Genomic DNA, 22,043 nt, shown 5'->3' with positions numbered 1-22,043 from the left:
GAAACATGATTTTCAAAGGACAAGTTGCTTTCTAATATAACACCCAGGTCTTTAACTGTCGAGGATGGAGTGACAGTACATCCTTCTAAATGCAGATTGTAGTCTGAGAGATTCTGTGTACAGGTTTTTGGCCCAATAAATAATACTTCAGTCTTATCTGAATTTAATAGAAGAAAATTACTAGTCATCCAATGTTTTACTTCTTTAACACACTCTGTCAGATTGGATAATTTAGAGATTTCATCTGGTTGTGTTGAAATATATAACTGAGTATCATCGGCATAGCAGTGGAAACTAATTCCATGTCTTCTTATAATATTACCAAGTGGCAGCATGTATATTGAAAATAGCAGAGGGCCTAACACAGATCCTTGCGGCACTCCATAATTTACTATCGTTATCTTAGATTTTTCCCCGTTTAAATAAACAAAATTGTGACGGTCTACGACCTAAACCACCGTAATGCCTGTCCCTGAATACCAGTGTAATTTTGTAGTTGATCTAGGAGTATTTTATGATCTATAGTGTCGAACGCAGCACTGAGATCAAGTAACACTAGTACTGAGATACAGCCTTGGTCAGAAGCTAGAAGTAAGTCATTTGTAATTTTAACGAGCGCAGTTATGATGAGGCCTGAATCCTGACTGAAATTTTTCATAGATTTTTTTGCAAGAAGAAGCACAATTGGACAGACATCAATTTTTCTAGTATTTTAGATATAAATGGAAGATTTGAAATGGGTCTGTAATTTGCCAATACATTTGGATCTAATTGTGGTTTCTTAATGAGAGGCTTAATAACTGCTAGCTTGAACAGTCTTGGGACATGACCTAGAGATAAAGACGAGTTAATAATATTGAGAAGAGGCTCTTCTGCTACAGGTAACAACTCTTTCAGTAGTTTAGTGGGTATTGGATCTAATAAACATGTTGTTGGTTTAGACGCAGTGATAAGTTTATTTAGCTCTTCCTGTCCTATAGTTGTAAAGCACTGAAACTGTTCTTGAGGGGTGAAAATTGAGGCTGAATCATAAAACTCTGTCAAAGGTTGTACATTTACAATTGTATTTCTGATGCTTTCGATTTTTTCAGTGAAGAAATCATACAGTCATCGCTACTAAACTGTAATGAAATGTTTTGTTCTGGTGATGTCTGTTTATTTGTTAATCTACCCACTGTACTAAACAAGAAGCTTGGATTGTTTTGGTTATTTTCTATGATTTTGAGGAGATGCTCAGCCCTGGCTGCTTTTAGGGTCTTTCTATAACGGGATGAGCTGTCTTTTCACGCAATTCTGAAGACTTCTAAACGAGTTTGTCTCCATTTGCGTTCTAGATTACGAGTTTCTCTTTTGATAGCGTGAGTAATACTGTTGTACCATGGTACAGTATTTTTCTCTCTAACCTTTTTTAATCTCATCGGTGCAACAGTATCTAATGTACTAGTGAAAGAGGTGCACATACTGCTAGTCATTTTCTCGAGATCATTTGTGTGTTTAGGTACAATGAGCAGCTAAGACAGATCAGGCAGTTTATTTGTGAACTTATCTATAGTTGTCAGGAGAATTGTTCTACCTAGTAGATATCGCGGTGCAATTTGACAAATATCAGCAGTATGCAGTACGCATGTTACAAGGTAGTGATCAATGACATCATCACTTTGCGGTAGAATTTCTATATCGGTAGGATTGATTCCATGTGATATAATTAAATCTAGTGTATGATTATGTGGCTTATTCTAAATAAACTACTATAAATAAGTAAATAAACATTAAAAAAACAAAACTCACAGAGATGCAGGTTAAACAGCCTGTTCAGCCTGCACTTTAATAGGCTGAATGTGGACCCCAGTTTGGTTGCCCATTAATGTTTATTTGAGGGTCCCATATGGGCCACATTTGGACTATATTAGGCTATATTTATAATGACATTATAATGACATGGTCACCCCTCACTCACCACTTGAGCACTATTACCTGCATGTCAAGGGATATAAACTCTCTATCAAGGTAAGATATGTATATTTCATATTATATTAACCAAGTTTTACTGTTGGTTTTATATAATTGGATAATTTTGAAAGATTTTGGAATTCAGTAACGGCAGACAATTAATAAACAACAAAGCCAGCTGAACTACCGCAGCTAAACAGCGATGTAAATATTGCCAGTTAACTAGCAAGTTTTGTGTGACTTTTTTTTTATCTTAAAAAACAAACAAACAAACAAACAAACAAAAAAACATAATGGGGCCAAGGTTTTTGTGTGTAGCCCACCTTGGCCCCATTATTAGCACTCATTTGGGACCCAAGTGAGCCCATATAATGAACATCTAATGGGCCCTACTTAGAGCTCACTATGGATCATGTGCCCATCATGTGCACCTATGGGCTAACATACATGGGGCCCATGTGGAACAGATGGACAGATTTCTTTGGGCCCCATTTGGGTTGCCCATGCAGCCTATCAAATACCCACATGGGGCTCACATGGAAATGTTGGCTGGGTCAGAATAGTCCACATATCCTGAAGTGCCTGATCTAAGCCAAAAAGGAAGATTAGTGTATCCAAACCTTCTGCAGACCAGTCCAGAGCCAGGTAAGTATTATCAACATTGAGCTCTTCCTATACTATTCTTGTCCAATCTGAATGCTACAACAATCAGCAGAGCATTTCATCCAGGAAGTTAAGCTTAAAGTACTGCAGGGAGAAACTCCTGGCACAATCATTTTTCCCCCATGTCTCCTTGACAAGAATGTGTGGACAAATTGAAATGAAATGATCATAAATATGGCTGTCATTTTGCCAAGAGGATGCCCTTCTTTGCTCGCAGCGTGCATCATGAGAGACAGAGTGATAGAGCTGATTATTTGTCAAGTGCAGTGACAGAGCATGGCACCACTTACACGTCTTTTCTTTTGTTTTCCTTTTTTCTGTCTTGTGTAAAGACTCAGAAGGTCATTTAATTGCTCGCTCTGAAGTAGTAGTGTTTGTATTAAAATAATATGGTCTCTTTAAACCAGACAGAGAAACATCCCCATGTAATTTCTAGGGTCTCTTTACTTTGGAATATTCATCTAAAACACAAATGGAAGTAGTACCATTCCCTGATTTACATCTGGAAATTCACTTGAACTTTTGTAAAACTGTATAATTTGCAATTGCTATGCCATTGTTAAAGTTTCCCATAAATAAAAATATTAATATGGAATGCATATGATATAACTTTCTCAGTGGAAAGCATTGTCTAAATGCCATAAATGCCCATCTTTCATCTGTATTGTAGATCAGCAGGAGTTTGCCCCCTTCAGTAGTTTATCTTGAGCTACTGGATATTCTTGGTGAGCCAGGTCAGGCCCCAGGGCAGGCCAGCACAGCATTTCTTCATTAGACTGTGTGCTAACCTTGCAACAATACAGTGACATCCTCGTTTTTCATCAGGCCGCTGCAGGGTTGGGCAGAGAGCATACAACAAAAAAGAGACAGAGAGAATTGTGTAAGCCAATATATTTAACCTGTGTCTATGGATCTGAGACAGGTTTTTATTTCTATGTACTCAGAACGCTTGAGTATCAAGGAAATAAATTGGAAGCAGTGCCATCAGTACATGCATTGTATGTATACAACAGGGGGGCCCAATCCCGCTCCTGGAGAGCTATTATTAGTTTAGCTCCATTAAAGACATCTGAACCAGCCAATTGTGGCCTTCAGGATTAGTAGAAAATTCCAAGTCTGTTGGGGCAGGTTGGAGCTAAACTCTGCAGGTCATTGGCTGTCCAGGAGCAGGATTGGACACCACTGGTGTACGACCTCAGTATATTTTTCTAAAATTATCACCCCTAGTTTACCAAATCCACCAGTTCTTCAACCAGCCATGCATTTTATATATGCATTATAACAAAACATTTTTGCAGGTCTGATGTCCCTGCAAAGTTTCATGAGTTTTCGAGCATGTTTTTAAGGCCGGCCTTAAAAACGGGCGAGTTGTTTAAAGGAGAAAAAGAAAAAAATTATAATAATAATTAAAGCTGCAAGCAGCAATGGAAGGGCCCTCGCACTAGTGCCACCGCCACCCGGTGCTTTAGGAAAACAGAGCATGGTGGGCAAAATGCATTTAAGTAGAATTTAGTACACGTACGTGGAATGTAGTGGGAGGGGCAATTCATTGAAATTTTGTAGGTGGCGCTATCAAGCTATCTTGCCACACATTTGAAATTGACCTATAACATCCTATAACCATACTCATCTAAATTTAAAGGATCTAATGGATGTGGCTGTTGTGGTTCATGGTCATAGTGGCACCAGCTGCTGCAGTAAATGTGGCGTATTCAAATGATTTTGACTTAGTTCTTTTACATTTACCTGCTTCAAATGCACATTGCTCGCCATGCACAGGTTTCCTAAAGCCACCAAGGTGACGGTGGCGCCGGGGCTTGGGCCCGTCATCATTGCTTGCAGGTTTTTGGGGAAATGTATTGAATCCAATCACTTTGATTGGATTCAGTACATCAAATTGAATCAAATTGAATACATCAAATCAAATTGAATCAATTTGACCCACTCCAACAAGATCGAACCCAGAAATTGTACATAACACGAGGGTTAAGCTTACAACCAGGGTAAGGTGCTTCTACATAAGTGTTATTTACCTATAATTTCCCTCAGATTTTAAGGATTTAAGGAGTTATGGATTAGGTTTGTGCCTATAGACCAGGGGTGAGCGTGTGGTTCCTGATTGGGCCGTTCCCTCTGCCATCCTTATGAGTTGTTTTGTGGGTGTACCATGGTGTTCGAATCCCGGGACTTCGGTCTAGTTTGGTTTCAGTTCTGTCGGGGTTTGGGCATTCATACTCCATGTGTTTGTCTTCTGTTGTGAGCGCACAGGATGAGCATTCTTGTTGTGTGAGCGTGCGGTTTCAAGTTAGCTCGGGCCGTATGCACTTCTGTCCACATGTGTTGTTGTGTTCTATGTAGCACGCGGTTCGTGTTTACATCAGCTGCATGCTTTCTTGTTGTCTTGTGTTGTGTCGCATGCAGCTCATGTTTTCATCAGTCGCATATTTTTGTGTTATGTCTTGTGAGTGTTCTCACTAGCTGCATGTTTGCGTCTTGTTTTGTTTGAGCACATGGCTTGTGATTGTTTTTGCTGGCTATGTGCTTGAGTTTTTGTTTTGTTTTGTTTAGTGTGAGCACATGACTTGTCATGCCTGTTTCTTTGTGCCATGTGCATGCATGTCTATTGTGTAACCCTGGCTTTCTCTGTCTCACCAAGTCTGGACCCGACTCCAGTGGTACCAAGTCTGGGTGGGTTGCGTGCTGCAAATAGCTGTTGGCTGGTGAAATTGACGTCGATGGCAGTCATCGATAAGGTGGTACTGGAGCAGTTCATTGTGCTCCTGCCCAAGAAAGCTGCACAGTGGGTCCAGTGCCACCGACTGACGTCGCAGGTCCTGGCCATCCAACTGGCGGAGGACCAGATGCTGGCGTGCCTCGGGGTTGGCGAACCCCTACCATCTATCTCACTCTCTCCCCCAAACCCTGTGGTTTCTCCCTGTTTCTCTCTCTCTAAACCTGTCCCTTTACCCAGGTCCCGAACCAACCTGCCTTCTCGAGCCCCACCCTGCTGGAGGAGGGGTCAGCCTCAGGAGCTTCATGCTGGCCCGAGTGCCTTGCCCAGGGGGGCGGGGCCGACCAGCCCGGACACCATCTCAGCTCCCGTTTCCCCGCTCTCCCCACGTCAGTTTCTTGACCCACTTCCTGCCACTAGGGTGGTGGGGAGGCCTGGCCCAGCCTGTTGGCATAGCGGGGACATGGGGAACTTTGTGGAGAGGTGTGCAGGTGGGGGAAGCTGATCCGGGACCAGTGGGACCTGACTCAGGACCAGTGGGACCTGACTCAGGGGAACCGAGCATGGTTGGGAGGCTGGACCTCTCCAGTCGCAATGATTTTCCCCTGGAGCAGCCTCAGCATGAGTCACTCATGCTGAGGCTGTAATCCCATGATTACATGATCCCATGATCACTGTAATCCCATGGCCGGGCATTTAGGACAGGCAGCAACTTTAAATCATCTAATGACCAGATTCTTTTGGCCGGGCATTCACGAGAATGTGCGCAGGTGGTGCGTGGCTTGTCGTGAATGTCGGCTGGTAAATCCACCGGCCGCTCCAAAAGCCCCATTTGCGGCCCCTTCCTCTTATGCAGGTCCCCTTCAAGAGAATTGGTATGGACCTCATCAGGCCAATAGAACAATCTGCATGAGGACATCACTTTGCATTAGTCCTAGTGGATTATGCAACGCAATATCTAGAGGCAGTTGTGTTCCACAGTGTAGTCATTTTACTTTCGCCCATCCAAGGACACAAAGTAATATAGGGATTGATACTCACGTGACCGCTGACGTTGTGATTTTTGGATCACACGTCTCTTAAGGTGTGGTTATGAGTACATCAGATGACCACTTCCCCCTCTTTTCCTAGTTCAGGGCACCAGTCAAGGTCTTTTACCTTGGCAGTATGAGAACACTATCAACAGGGGCTTTTCATTCATTTAGAATTCATGTAAAGTGGTCAGCTGATTTATTTGAAAGATTGGTGAGATTGCTAACTTGTAGAGCCTCTTCTATATTATCAGCACAAGGAAGACACAAGTGTAATAAAATACATTTTATTAACAAAAAGATAAACAAGAATAACTAACACAACTAATAAATGAATACCATGAATGATAAAAGAATAAAGTGCATAAGATACATAGAATACAAGTGATTACGTTGAGTGTGGCTATGGAAGAGTTACGTTATTTTATGGAAAGATAAACTGTTTCTCTGAAAATAATAAGGTGGAGAACCTTATTATGCACTAAACAAATAAACGAAAGATTATTTGTCAATAACTAACATCAGCTATATTACATCTAATGGGAATTAAGAAATTATATACTGATATGAAAGCTGCAAGTAGCGACGAAAGGGCCCTCGCACCCGGGCTCACCGCCACACTTTGGCTTTAGGAAAACAGTGAACAGTGGCGAGAAAATACAAGAGAATTATAGCAAAGTCATTTCAAAGTGGCACACTTCCTGCTGCCAACAGGTGGCACTTTGACCGTAACTGAATATTGCCATGTAGATGACTTCAGGCCAGGACTATTATCAAACATGTGAAGTTTGGAGCAGATTGGACATTGTATGCCTGAGTTACAACAACTTCCTGTTTCATGGCGTTAATTGCATACATTAGCACTTAGCAGAGTGTTGCATGATTTAACGTGTTTCTAGTATGTTTGGTACTTTGTGGCATATTGAAATGTGTTCGTGGGATTGAATTACAGTGTAAAGCATGCCATTTCCTGTTGCCAGCAGGTGGCGCTATGACTAAGTGAAAATTGGCATATAGATGTCTTCAGGCCAGGACTTTCATCACACATGTGAAGTTTGGGGCAGATCAGACACTGTATGCTTGAGTTACAACAGCTTCCTCCTTCATGGCGAAACATCAGACTTTGTCAGGCCACCACGGACACACCCTTCAACGAAAACTCAAAATCTTTGCAAATTAACATCGCTAAGGCCTTAAGATTAGACTGACCATATATGATGTGGTTCTGGTTAAATGTCTACAAGGAGTTAATCACGGTGTAAAACATGTAATTTCCTGTTGCCCGCAAGTGGCGCTATGACTGTCACTGAATAGTGCCATGTTGATATCTTCAGGCTAGGACTCTAATAAAATGTGAAGTTTGGGGCAGATCCGACATTGTATACCCAATTTACAAGAACTTCCCGTTTCATGGCGAAACATCAAACTTTGTCAGGCCGCCACGGACACGCCCTTCAGCGAAAACTCTAGATCTTCGCAATTTAATGTCGCAAAGGCCTTTAGATTAGACTGACCAATTATGATGTTGATCTGATTAAAGCTCTAAGAGGAGTTCGTTAAAGTACAACGTGTGAAAATGGCAAAAACTGCACAAATTTTGCAGAGAAAATTCTAAATATCTCATTTCCTGTTGGTTTTCAGATTTCGTACCGTAAGACTTTTTTGTAGGTATTGGGATGTTACATGTGTGTACCGAATTTCATACCTGTACGTGAAACATAGCGCGAGGGGCACTCCATTGAAATTTTGTAGGTGGCGCTATCGAGCCATTTTGCCATGCCTAATTCTGAGATCCATAACAGACGTAAATTTTCACCACTTCTGATGCGTGTGCAAAGTTTCATGAGTTTTCGAGCATGTTTAGGCCCTCAAAAAAGTGATTCATTTGGGAGAAGAAGAAGAAGAAGAAGAATAAACGGAGCAATTCCAATGGGGTCCTCACACCATCGGTGCTTGGGCCCTAAATATACAACAATGCTAAGGTCTCTGGAAAGAGGTTTGGTTAAGTGATATTTACGTTCCACATGGTTGAGTCCAATGACGGTGACATCTTCCACTGGTTGTGCTGATATTTGTGCACTAATGCAAATATCTGTTGTGTCTCACCCGATGGGAGACTCAGAACGATATATCTGTTAATGTCTCACTCCTTACAGAGTTGAGACTCAGAACCAGGAGTGTTGTTGAAAGGGTACCTTTATCCCTTTCCGATGAGGAGGAGATTGCAATTTGGCGCTTCTCCATTCGAGTGCTGTGATTGGCTGCTGGCATCAGAGGGGACACACACACAGTGTGGCCCACCCTTCTTTCACCTGTGGAACTCATTTGCAGAAAGCACAAAGTTGGAAGTCTTTACAGTGTCTTTAAAGTTTACCAATGCATTTCTCACTTTCCAAACCACCACCAGAATACCTTTGGCAATATTCTAAACAAATAGAGACTAAACATGATGGAAAAAGATTGAACTGTCATGCATTCATTCAATTGTACATTAACAGCTGAATTTGTGTCTGATGTTGCATCACAAATAGCTGTCACTGAGAATACTTATTTCTGTGAATAAGTATGAAATGGATGTGTAGTTTGTATCAGTTCTAAGGTTTTCAAACATAGTTTTGAATGGATTTGGATGGATCTTTGTGATCTCTCTTTGTTTCACCCATTGCTGCTGAGGTCCCGAGGAATTTTTATGGCAGTCTCTGGCCAACCTTAGGAAGTAGTCCTTAGATGGGTGAAGGGCAGAAACTGCATGTGGACCAATGAGAAGTCCTGTCCTTCCCAGGCTTGGTACAAGAGGTCTTCTTCTTGCCCTCTAAGAGATGTCTGGATGTTGTTCTTACATCTTTATCTGATGGCGTTGGACAGTTTGGATCTTGGTGGACTAACACAAACAATCAAAATGTAGCAAACCTTTGTCCGCTGTTATGGACAGAGAGGGGCCTGGCCATAAACTGGGCCCTGGAAGGTGCTCTTCCCTACAGCAGTTTTGTTTAATCTCCCGAGTGGGAATCCTGAAAGAGATTCTCACTAATCAAGGCATAGCGTTTGTCACAAACCTTACACAAACTGTATGAATTATTGGCCATTAAATCAATTCGCACCAGCGTGTATCACCCACAAACAGATGGTCTGGTGGAACGATTTAATCGCACGTTGAAAACCATGATTCGTAAGTTTGTTCACGAAGATGCTAAAAATTGGGATAAATTGCCCGCAAGCCTCCACGGGGCTTTCCCCCTTAGAGCTTCTTTACGGACATCAGCCCCATGGTGTGTTGGACGTCCTGAGAGAAACTTGGGAGGACGGACCTTCAGATAGCAGGAATGAAATTCAGTACTGGACCTGAGAACAACACTCCACACGTTGGGGCGGCTCTCTATGAAGAATTTGTTACAGGCCCAGGACAAACAGAGCCAGCTATACAACAGGGGAACCAGGCTGCGAGAATTTGCACCGGGAGAGAAAGTACTTGTATTACTCCCAACGTCCTGTTCTACATTACTTGCGAAGTGGCAAGGACCCTTTAAGGTCACACAGTGAGTAGGAGATCTCAATTATGAAGTGGTTCGAACTAGTGTTAATTTTGTCAGCTATTTTCAGTTTTAGTCTTAGTCCTGTGTTAAATATCCTTGTTAGTTTTTATCATATTTATTCAACCTTATCCTATTTTGTTTTAGTGAAGTTTTAGTCAACTAAATGTCTCGGAATTTTAGTATAGCTTTAGTCAAAGAAAACCTAAATTATTTTAGTCTAGTTTTAGTCAATGAAAACTTGACATTTTAGCAATAAGATTATTATTCATTAACCTTACAGTCAATCTGGTCCAGCCAAAACCATGTTTTACCACATTAGATTTGTCTTATTTAAGACTTATCTTTTCATCATCTGATGAAAAACACAGGTTAAATAATTAAGAATGCATCTTTGGAGAAAGGGTGTGGTCTTCTGATGGTGTCCATTTAAGTAATACATCCAGACATGGAACATGTTCTGATTTGCATATTTATTTTTAACCATCACTACAACTGTTGCTTGTCCAATACTCTCATTATAACTACTACACAACAATAGAAGCAGTACGGACAATACAATGTCTTGAAATAATTTTGTAAAACAGTTCAAAACAGTCACTTGTGTTATGAAAAAGATTGAAAACTCGTTTCACGACTCCAGAGGGTTAAAGATGACCATGCTTGAAATATGCCAAGTATGTAAATATGCTGTGTCGCTGCCTCCTCAAACACTACAAAGTACTATACCGCACTCTGAACTTGAAACAAAAAAAAAAAACAACACAACTTCTGCTCATGCCATCTAATGAATGAAAAGCGTATTGCAGCGGATTGTAACAAAAATAAATGTTTTTATTTTTTAACTACATTTTAGTCTCGTCTATTTTGTTGTTTTAGTCACAGTTATCCTTTAATGATGTTGGTGTCGTCTCATCTTAATCTCGTTTTAGTCATAGAAAAAAAGTCGTCAATGTAGGAATCGTGGACGGACCAGACAAATGAATCTTTCAGATGATTCGTTCAAACATAACTCCATACAAAACTATCTTAACACCCCAGATGCCCAAATCAACATTGGAAGACCCAAACGCCCAAAGCGACTCCAGTGAGTCTACAACAACCCCCTGCTAAGTATTTTTATGGCCATGCATGCTTCCTGGCTGAGGGAAAGGTGCTGAACTTAAGCCATTTGTAAAGACAAATGGTTGAAAAGACAACACAACTTAAGCCCAGGAAGATAAAGAGTATTTTTGATCTCCAGATCAAAAGAAACAGAGAGACAATGCAGGCCTATTTCTTCTGAGTGACACAGTTGAAAATCCACAAGAAAAATCACAGAGACAACAAACTGCATCATATTGTTCCAAGACAATTCTAAACGGACTTATCAAACATAGTTCAACTGCATAATTTGATATCATGTCTACACATTATACATGTGACCATTTATGCTTAAGAACACTCACAATTCATGTAAGTGTATAACTTTTGAACAGTTGATTGAAAGTATGCCTTGTCTGGTATGAATGCAAATCTCTATTTTCAATTTAGAGTTTGGCTTGAATGAAATCTGTGTAAAATGTATCATATTCGGTTTAATAGAAATCACGTCTAAACTGTACTCTCTGTATTCTCTGCCGAGAGCGGGAATTCAAGAGACCCTGAGATAACACTTAGTTTATGATCATGGTCAGAAAAGCCACTTTTGTAACAAAGATGATACCTGATTGGTCAGAGCTCCTCAAAGAGGTGGGACAAACACCTAAGGTTAAATAGTCAGATAATTAAGAAAAAGAACAGTCAGAACAACAAAGAATAATATGGCTTAGACAAAGAACAGATGATGAAGGGCAGACAAGCAGTTCATTCAAGCCATCCAACTTCTCACTCACTTTTCTTTTCTTTTACTTTACTTTAACTTTCCTTTCTTTTTTACGTCGAGAATATCATGTTCTAAGTTAAGTTTTGGTGAAAAGTTCAACCAACAACTCTTTTGCCGCCTCAAATTCAAGCGTCAGCCACGAGAGACTCCATTCGTTTGCCAGCACATCAATCTGGACCTGAAAGGACCTGCAACAAACCAGCTAACTTGGAAAATCCCTTTTCTCCCAAGCCAAGAAAGCCGACAAGGGAATCCGCAGTCAGAGGCACAAAGACAAGCAAGTACCTTCAGATTCTAAAGCTGAACTGGTGCATTAAATCAATGATTCATGGTTTGTTCAGGTCAGGTCTTATGAAGTGCATATTTTGCTAGAAACTTAATTGGGATCTCATCATTTCATTCTCTCTTAAAGCTTTCTTTCTCACTTCCTTTCTTTCTGCAACTCGTATGAATGTGTGTTTGTTGTAGCGTCTGGATAGATCCGGCGTAGTCAATCAACTTTGGAAATTTCAGAATGCTTTTAGCCTCCTGAACTGTGCATGTAAATCACGAATCGGCTCCGGCAAGTCCGGGACCAATTGCCCCATTGGCACCTTTGTTACCCCAGTAAAGAAAAACAGAACATATTCTCACCAGCTCCAGAGACTTCAAAGAGTCACCCTGGTGGGACTAAAGGTGATGTGGTCACAGACACTGGCCACAACCCCAATACACATACACATACAGACACTCACAAACACGCATGGAGATTGTAAATGTACATTTATCCTCCAAATATGACTGTGCCAAAGTGTACCCGTCGCTGTATTTAAAGGTGCATGTATTTATCCCTAGTATATAAGCTTAGCTATGACTAGTTGTATTAGTTTTCTTCTAAACAATAAAACTCAAGTATAAACTGTATCTCCCCTTTTATGTCTTTGCCATCTGACAAGTTTGGTCTCATTGTAAAGCTTTCGTTATGCTCTAATTGAAAATGTATGTCACATGACTGTAAAATGCATTCTTCTATTTTTAATGGTACTTTAAAGAAAATGTACCCAGATCGGACACTTCATAAACCATGCAAATTAGGTCATAAATGGAGACAAAGAAAGAGTTTGCCCGCCAAAATCGCACCCTCATCATTGGCTGATGTATCCCAGGAGGCGTTCTGGCCTGTTGTCCTTAAAACACAATGACACGCATCTCTCATTTGTCTCTCGATTGTCTCTCGCCATTTCACACCCGTCTCTCCCGGACGTCTCAGCGACCGCGCTTCCATCACGCGCCCCCTCTCTTCGGGACGACCATCTTTTGGCAACAAGTTTCTTTGTCAAACCCTCTTCATCCGTCGCCCTAAGTCTTCACTCTTCATCGCCTAGGAGACGGACTCTTTTTCTTTATTTTCCGGTTATCTTACTCTTAAGTTAAACCCTTGTTTGAAAATCCCGCCGAAGAACACCTTCTCGGAAAAGGACCAATCGCTTCAGCCGCACGCACCGAAACTCCTGCAGAAACACGAAACGACCACAGCACCTGAACCTATGCAAGTATAGAACCATTCTTTCCAAAGCGTTTTAAGCTCGATGTGTAAGCTGAGTTTCCTTGCTGGCTCTCAAAGGTTTTAACTGTTCGTAAGTTGCCATTCCTTTGATCACCTCTGTTTTCTTGACTTTACTTTCGCTTTCTATATATGTGTATTGTTTGTGTATGTTTAGTAGTATAGTCTCTGTATCCGTAGTTTCATATATTAAATACATTATATTCATGCTCGATTGTTTTTTTTTGCTCATGCAACAAACCCAGGTCACTTTAACGTTTCGATCCAGTATCCTTGCTTTGCGCATTGATGCTAGAATAGGAAGTCTTTCTCGTGGCCAGAGAAAAACCTTCCTTTTATAATCGGCTATGAGGAGCTAACGGTTTGCTGGACAAACTAATAGTTTCTCTAAATTATTATCAAACCAGAACTAATCATATATGTGATTGATTATAATTCGTTGTGATTAATTCACAATATATGTATAATTCCCTCTCGGGTCGGTATATGTATTATAATAATCATAAAGCTTTATGATTTATTATATTCATATATTTCACCCATAAATTAATTAAATACCTGTACAGATTCGCTACATTGTGTTAGATAATAGTTTGTGTTAGAATAATCAAAAAGTCTCCTGTAGATTTTTAAAAAATTGTCTTGTGTTATGTGCTTATAAATTTTCACGATAGTTGGATATTCATATCCGCTAAAAGAGCTTATTACGACCCGAGTAAATGAACGCTGGATGATTCAGTTGCTCTGTCGTAAACTAAGTGACTCTTTTTAAAGTTCCCTATAAATTAATTAATAATTTCATTTGAGCTGATTTGTCTTACATCAACAAATATTTTTCGTCATATTTTCATTAACGAAATTAATACTAGTTTGAACAGACAGGTGTGGGGCGTGTCAGATTTATCATCTCAACCTCCTTAAAAAATGGAGTGAGGGGAGCCAGTGATGTAAGCAATGGCAGTGAACGGAGAGGAGGATCTCGGGCCAGAAGTGAGCACCGAAATCTAATCTCTCGCTCTGGCCCCGGGGGGAGATCACCTTTCGCCCTTGCAGCTCTCTGATGTAGCTAGGTTACAAGCAGAATTTGCGGATGTGTTCTCACCCCTGCCCGGTCGAACAAATCTTATTCAGCACCATATTGAGCACCATCAAGGGGGTCTGCGCTCATGCACCATTTATTCAACATTGGACTTAACAAATGAATATTGGCAGAACCCCTTATCACCAATATCTAAAGACAAAACAGCCTTCGCAATGCCGTTTGGATTACACCAAGTGTCATATGGGGCATTTGCGGGCTGTGCTGAGAGCGCTGAGAGTGGTCGGGCTGATGGCCAACCCGAAGAAGTGTGCAGTTGGGCGTGTGGAGGTCAGGTGCGTCCCCAAATTAGTAAGACGGCAGCAGTTGCAACCTGTCCGAGACTCAAGACCAAAAAGGAGGTGAGACAGTTCCTGGGGCTGGCGAGAGAAGGTTTGTACCTAATTATTCGGACCTCACCAGCCCGCTGACTGATCTCACTAAAAAGGAAGCACCAGATCCAGTCCAGTGGACAGAGCAGTGCCAGCAGGCTTTCACCCAGGTAAAGGCTGCTTTGTGTGGTGAGCCGCTTTTACACTCACCTGATTTTTTTCTCCCCTTCTTGTTACAGACTGATATGTTGGACAGGGGGCTTGGAGCGATCCTGTCCCAGGAGATAGCGGGTGAGGAATGGCCGGTGCTGTACTTTAGCCGGAAGCTTTCTAAGAGAGAGACTATGTACAACACCATAGACAACACCCTCCGCTATTATCTCCTGGGATGGGAGTTCACCCTCTGTTCGGACTATGCACCCCTATAGGGGCTCCACCGCATGAAGGATACCAATGCGTGGATCACCTGTTGGTATTTGGCATTACAGCACGTTAAATTCAAGGTGGTCCACAGGCTGGGGGCGCAGATGGCTGTGGCTGACTTTCTGTCCAGAAATGGTGCAGGGTGACATACACCTGTGCAGTAATTGGAGTGGGGAGACCGGATAAAGCCAGCTGGAAACGGGAAGCCAGGAGAGAGAGAAGCTAAAGACTCATGTGAATGTGTGCGGGAAGCTCTGGAGAGCTGGCCAGTTATTGTGCAGTGGACTGAGTTCGATTTGAAAGCGCTATCTAGAAATCTAGAAAATACAAATGAACACACGAGTCTCATCAAGCCGATCCTGTCTCCTTCCTTCTATATATTTTGAACATTGTTACAATTAGTTTCCTCAGTTTGTCGAGACAGAGCATCGGCTTTTGTGTTTTTGGATCCAGGTTGGTATGTGACTATGAAGTGGAACCTGGTGAAGAACATGGCCCATCTTGCCTGTCTGGGGTTCAAGCATTTGGCTGAGCGTAAATATTCCAGATTTTTGTGATCTGTGAGAATTGTGAAGGGACGTTGTGATCCCTTTAGCCAGTGGCGCCATTCCTCCCTTTATGGCTAGCAGTTCACAGTTGCCCACATCATAGTTTCATTCAGCAGGAGATCATTTTCTAGAATAGAAGGCACAGGGAAACATTTTGGCTAGAATTCTATGATGTTGAGAAAGTACAGCCCCGATGCCTGTGCTTGAAGCGTCCACCTCCACTATGAATGGGAGACTTGGGTCTGGATGATGGAGAATTGGGGCAGATTTGAATAGTGCTTTGAGATCGTGGAATGCCTGCAAAGCGTTGGTTGACCAGATGAGGTGAGAGGATGAGCATTTGGTCATGGCAGTTAAGGGAGCGACAATAGAACTGACGTTCGTTATAAACTGCCTGTAGAAATTAGCAAACCCCAGGAATCATTGTAGCTCCTTTACTGTGCATGGTTGGGGCCATTCTAATACTGCCTTTACCTTGGCCTCGTCCATAGCTACCCCTTCTTGGCTGATGATGTATCCCAGAAATGAAGTAGATGTCTGATGGAACTCGTACTTCTCGGATTTGGCATAGAGTTGATACTGGATCAAACATTGGAGGACAGATCTTACGTGCTGGATGTGTTCATCGAGGGTATTTGAGCAGATCAGGATATCACGAAAGACGTCGTTAATGAATGACTGGAACACAGAAGGACTGTTAGCCAATCTGAACGGCATAACCAAGTACTCATAGTGGCCTGTTGAGGTGGAGAAGGCGGTCTTCCATTCGTCACACTTCTTGATGCGAATTAGATTGTATGGACTGTGTAGATCTAGTTTGGTGAAGTACTTAGCCTGCCTGAGTTGTTCAAGGGCCATGGGTACCAAAGGTAGGGGGTATCATAACTTGATAGTAATGTTGTTAAGGCTGCGTTAATCAATGCACGGTCTGAGACTACCATCTTTTTTCTTTATGAAAAAGAATCCGGATGCAGTGGGTGATGTTGAGGGTCTGATGAAGCCTTTAGCTAGCTCCTCCTCTATGTAAGTCTTCATGGGAGTTGATTCAGGCTGAGACAGAGGGAAAATTCTGCCCTTGGGAGGCGTTGCACCAGGTAATAAGTCAATTGAACAGTCAGTGGATCGATGAAGGGGTGCCTTGGTTTTACTGAAGGCAACGGCCAGGTCTGAATATTCTACAGGTAGATTGGGGATGTCAGCATTCATTTCTTTGACAGTAATAGAATGTACAGGTAAAGGAAAAACTTGAATCAAACATTGATCATGACAACTTCTGTCCTTCTTCTTCTTTCCAGGAGATATGTGGATTGTATCTGCGTAGCCATGGCAAGCCGGGGATGACCAGGTTGTTAGGTTGGTGAATGACATAAAATCTAATAATTTCCTTGTGGAGTATTCCCACTTGCATGTGGACCTCCTCGGTGATGTGTGCAACTCTTCCTTCTCCTATGGGGTGACCATCTAGCTCCTCCACTGCCAAATGAGAATTGCTCGATGTTAGTGTGAAGTTACAGGCTGCCCCCGAGTCTAACAGAGCATAGGTGGTTATTGTTTTGCCACTGATAGATATTTTCACAGGTATTTTGATAAAAGATGAAGAGTGATTAATTTGAGTTCGGGAACTCACCGATTTGGAGTTGTATGAAGTCTTGAGACAACAGGCTTGACCACAGTACATATATAGATAATGTTGCATTCGTAGTTCTCGTTCTTAGGGAGTTAAATGAGTGTAGCCGAGTTACATGGGTTCTGAATTGGAGACAGCGGCTTGTGCATTGTGTAACTGTGTGTGAGCAGGGCGTCGTGATCGGATCAGATTATCGATCTGGATTGTCAGCTCGATTAACTCGTTCAGGCTAACTCAGCTTGACGTTCGAGACTCAGTCCCTTCCTGAACAATAATTTTAAAGTGTCCTCTACCCACTACATTTGAGCAGTGAGAGTGCAAAAAGTCAAGGCATATTCCGCTGCAGTGTTTTTTCCCTGACACAGAGCAAGTAGTTGATCACCTGCACTCTTAACTCCAGCAGAATGTTTGAAGACCTCTCTGAAGTGTTGTAGAAATATGTTAAAGAAGGGAATGTCTACAAAGTAAGGATCCATCTGCAGTTTATAGTTAAACAGAATCAGGCAGTAAGGTTCAATCTACAGCAATGACAGTACAGCCGAGTACAAACTTCTACCAAATATATCTAAGTGGTTCCTGCAGACAGTAGAAAAAGGGTACGGAATTCAGTTCGGGTCACGCCCGCCCAGATTCAACAGGGTCTATCTCCTGCTCGAGTAGAAGTGATTCTCATAGCTGTAAAGAAGTTAAAGCTAGGCCAGTCACTCACTGTCAAACAGTTTCGGAAACTGTTGGGTCTGATTGCAGCTGTGTCCAATGTGATACCTTTTGGCCTGCTGTACATGAGACCCTTGCAGTGGTGGCTCAAAACCAAGGGGTTTTCACCGAGGGGAAACCCGTTTTGCATGATCAAAGTCACGCGGCACTTCGTGCCTGTGTCATGTGGAAAAAAACTTTCTCAAGGGCCAGTGCTGGGAGCTCCTTGTCATTGCATAATGCTTACGACAGATGCATCCCTCACTGGCTGGGAGGTGATCATGAGTGGTCACTCAGCTCAGGGTCTGTGGTGGGGCAATCTTTCCTGGCACATAAACCAGTTGGAGATGATGGCCATGTTCATGCCACTCAAACACTTCCTCCCAGACCTGAGGGGCACAGCAGTGGTCTCATATATAAACCATCAAGGGGGTCTGCGCTCGTGCCCATTATGCAAATTGGCACACCAGATCCTCTTGTGGCCCCTAGGGAAACTGCTGTTACTGAGAGTTACTGAGAGCTGTTACAGTTTACATCCCGGGGCGTCTCAACCAGGGGGCAGACATCCTTTCGAGGCAGGGGCTGAGACCCGGGGAATAGAGACTCCATCCTGAGGTGGAGTTTGGGAAAGCAGAAGTGGATCTGTTTGCGTCTCGAGAGATGACACACTGTCCGATATTGTACTCCCTCAGGTATCCAGCCCCTCTGGGGTTGGCCATGGCCGAGGCTGCGTCTGTATACCTTTCCCCTGATTGCTCTGCTCCCAGGAATTCTGGAGAGGGTGCACCAGAACAGGGTCTGTCTTCTGTTAGTAACCTTGCTCTGGCCGGGCCGAGTATGGTTCTTGGACCTAGTGTCTCTCCTCGACGGCTCTACATGGGAGATTCCGTTCAGGAGGGACCTTCTCTCTCAGGTGGGGGGCTCACTCCTTCAACCCCGTAGTTATGGAAACTGTGGGCTTGGCCTCTGAGGGGGCCCAGCTCATACATTCAGGTCTCTCAACCGAGGTTCCAGATCTCCCTCCACGAGGAGGCTGTATGCCCTGAAGTGGAAGGTTTTCACTTCATGGTGCAGGAGTCGCATGCTGGACCCAGTTAACTGCCCAGTAGGTACAGTACTGAAGTTCCTGATTCTCTGCAGGGTTATCTCCATCCACCTTAAAGGTGTATGTGGTGGCCATCGCTGCTTACCACACTCTTTTAGATAGTATGTCGATTGGGAGACACCCATGGGTAACTCGTTTCCTTTGTGGTTCTCTGAGGCTGAGGCCTGTGGCATGTTCAAGGATGCCGACTTGGGATTTGGCCATAGTTTTAGAAGGTCTTTCCCTGGCTTCCCTGGCCTATTGAGGAGGTACCCGAGAAGTTCCGGACTCTCAAGACTGTGTTCCTCCTCGCTATTTCGTCTCTCAAGAGAATTGGAGAGTTACAAGCATTATTGGTATCCCCTTCCTGCCTTGATTTTGCACCAGGCATGGTAAAAGCTTATTTCCTAAGGACAGTTATGTTGTAGAGCTGCCCTGTGGCGTAAAACTGATCAACTCTTTGTGTGTTTCGGGTTCCCAAAGAAAGGTTACCCTGCATCTAAGCAGACTATGAGCAAGTGGATAGTTGAGGCTATATCACTTGCTTACAAGTCAGCCAGCCAGCCTTCACCTTTGATGGTCCGGGCCCACTCAACTCGGAGAATGGCTGCTTCTAAAGCTTTGCTTTCGAGAGTTTCCCTTCAATAAGTTTGTGATTCAGCAGGGGGGTCCTCACCGCATACGTTTGTGAGGTTTTATAACCTGGATCTGGCCTCAACCCCGGGGTCACGGGTGCTCTTGTCTTAGACAGGCACTTGTTATTATGGAGGAGTTCGTATTAAGGTTCCCACAACATCTTTGACGCAGCGCGAATTCCCTTGAAAGGGAACGTCTCAGGTTATGTATGTAATCATGGTTCCCTGAGAAAGAACGAGATGTTTGGTTACACAAGAACCTGAGACATTTTTCAGCATCTTTTGCACATTTGAACCATTTTCAGCAGTGACTGTATGATTTTGAGATCCATCTTTTCACACCGAGGACAACTAAGGGACTCAAACACAACCATTAAAAAAGCTGCAAACATTCACTGATGCTCCAGAAGGAAACATGATGTATTAAGAGCCGGGGATGTAAACTTTTTGAATCGGATGAACAGGATAAATTGTACTTTTTTTGTTTTCTGGGAAACATGTAATTATCTTTTGTAGCTTCCGAATTGCAGTACAAAATGAAAAAAAATATGATCTTTATACAAAATAAGAAAAACTTGCATATCATCTTGTTGTTCAAGGCACGTCCAAATCCAATGTTAGCTTCACTTCCTGTCTCCTGAGATACCTTCATCTGATCAATTTTTGAAGGCAGCATAGATGTATCCTTCGCTGCCTTTGATATCCCACAATCCTGTGCTTTCCATTCTGTTACAGTTGAGCCAGAACAAAAAAATGGCGTCCGAAAGTTTTGTTTGCTGGTCAGTTTGTGTATGAATGTATGTTTTGGACCAACATGTTCCACTTTTGATGTCATTTCTATCGAGAAATTACTACTGTAGTAATGAAATATTTGTTTAGTTCTCACCAAAACTCGCGCTATTTTGCTGTAGATCATTAAACTGTTACACTGCCTCTGAAGTCTGTCCAAAATCAGTTTTGTGAGTTGCCTTTATGCACAAACACTGCCTTACAAGTCATTCCCTGATAGGGCAGTGAGGCGACGAGTCAGCTGCCTAGGTTTTCGGATGCAGCCCATGCCTAAATGCATTGAGTTGCTGCCATGTGTTTGGCTGATTAGATATACTATAATGCCAAAAGTTTTGGGACGCCTGTTTTTACGTGCACATGAACTTTAATGACATCCCATTCTTAATCCGTAGGGTTTAATATGGAGTTGGCCCACCCTTTGCAGCTATAACAGCCTCAACTCTTTTGGGAATGCTTTCCACAAGGTTTAGGAGTGTGTTTATGGGAATTTTTGACCATTCTTCTAGAAGCGCATTTGTGAGGTCAGGCAGTGATGTTGGATGAGAAGGCCTGGCTTGCAGTCTCCACTCTAATTCATCCCAAAGGTTTTCTATCGGGTTAAGGTCAGGACTCTGTGCAGGCCAGTCCTCTGTACAGGCCACTCAAGTTCCTCCACACCAAACTTGCTCATCCATGTCTTTATGGACCTTGCTTTGTGCACTGGTGCACAGTCATGTTGGAACAGGTAGGGGCCATCCCCAAACTGTTCCCACAAAGTTGGGAGCAGGAAATTGTCCAAAATGTCTTGGTATGCTGAAGCATTAAGAGTTCCTTTCACTGGAACTAAGGGGCCAACCCAACCCCTGAAAAACAACCCCACACCATAATCCCCCCTCCACCAAACTTTACACTTGGCACAATGCAGTCAGGCAAGTACTGTTCTCCTGGCAACCACCAAACCCAGACTCGTCCATCGGATTTCCAGACAGAGAAGCGTGATTCGTCACTCCAGACAACACATCTCCACTGCTCTAGAGTCCAGTGGCGGCGTGCTTTACACCACTGCATCCGACGCTTCGCATTGCACTTGGTGATGTAAGGCTTGGATGCAGCTGCTCGGCCATGGAAACCCATTCCATGAAGCTCTCTACGCACTGTTCTTGAGCTAATCTGAAGGCCACACGAAGTTTGGAGGTCTGTAGCTATTGACTCTGCAGAAAGTTGCCGACTTCTGTGCACTGTGTGACTCAGCATGCGCTGACCGCTCTGTGATTTTACATGGCCTACCACTTCGTGGCTGAGTTGCTGTTGTTCCCAATTGCTTCCACTTTGTTATGATACCACTAACAGTTGACCGTGGAATATTTAGTAGTGAGGAAATTTCATAAATAGACTTATTGCACAGGTAGCAGCCTATCCACGGTACCACGCTTGAATTCATTGAGCTCCTGAGAGCAACCCATTCTTTCACAAATGTTTGTAGAAGCAGTCTGCATGCCTAGGTGCTTGATTTTATACACCTGTGGCCATGGAAGTGATT

Source organism: Ctenopharyngodon idella, chromosome 18 (assembly GCF_019924925.1).
Source record: "Ctenopharyngodon idella isolate HZGC_01 chromosome 18, HZGC01, whole genome shotgun sequence".
Lineage (NCBI taxonomy): Eukaryota > Metazoa > Chordata > Actinopteri > Cypriniformes > Xenocyprididae > Ctenopharyngodon > Ctenopharyngodon idella.
This window is presented reverse-complemented; position numbering follows the sequence as displayed.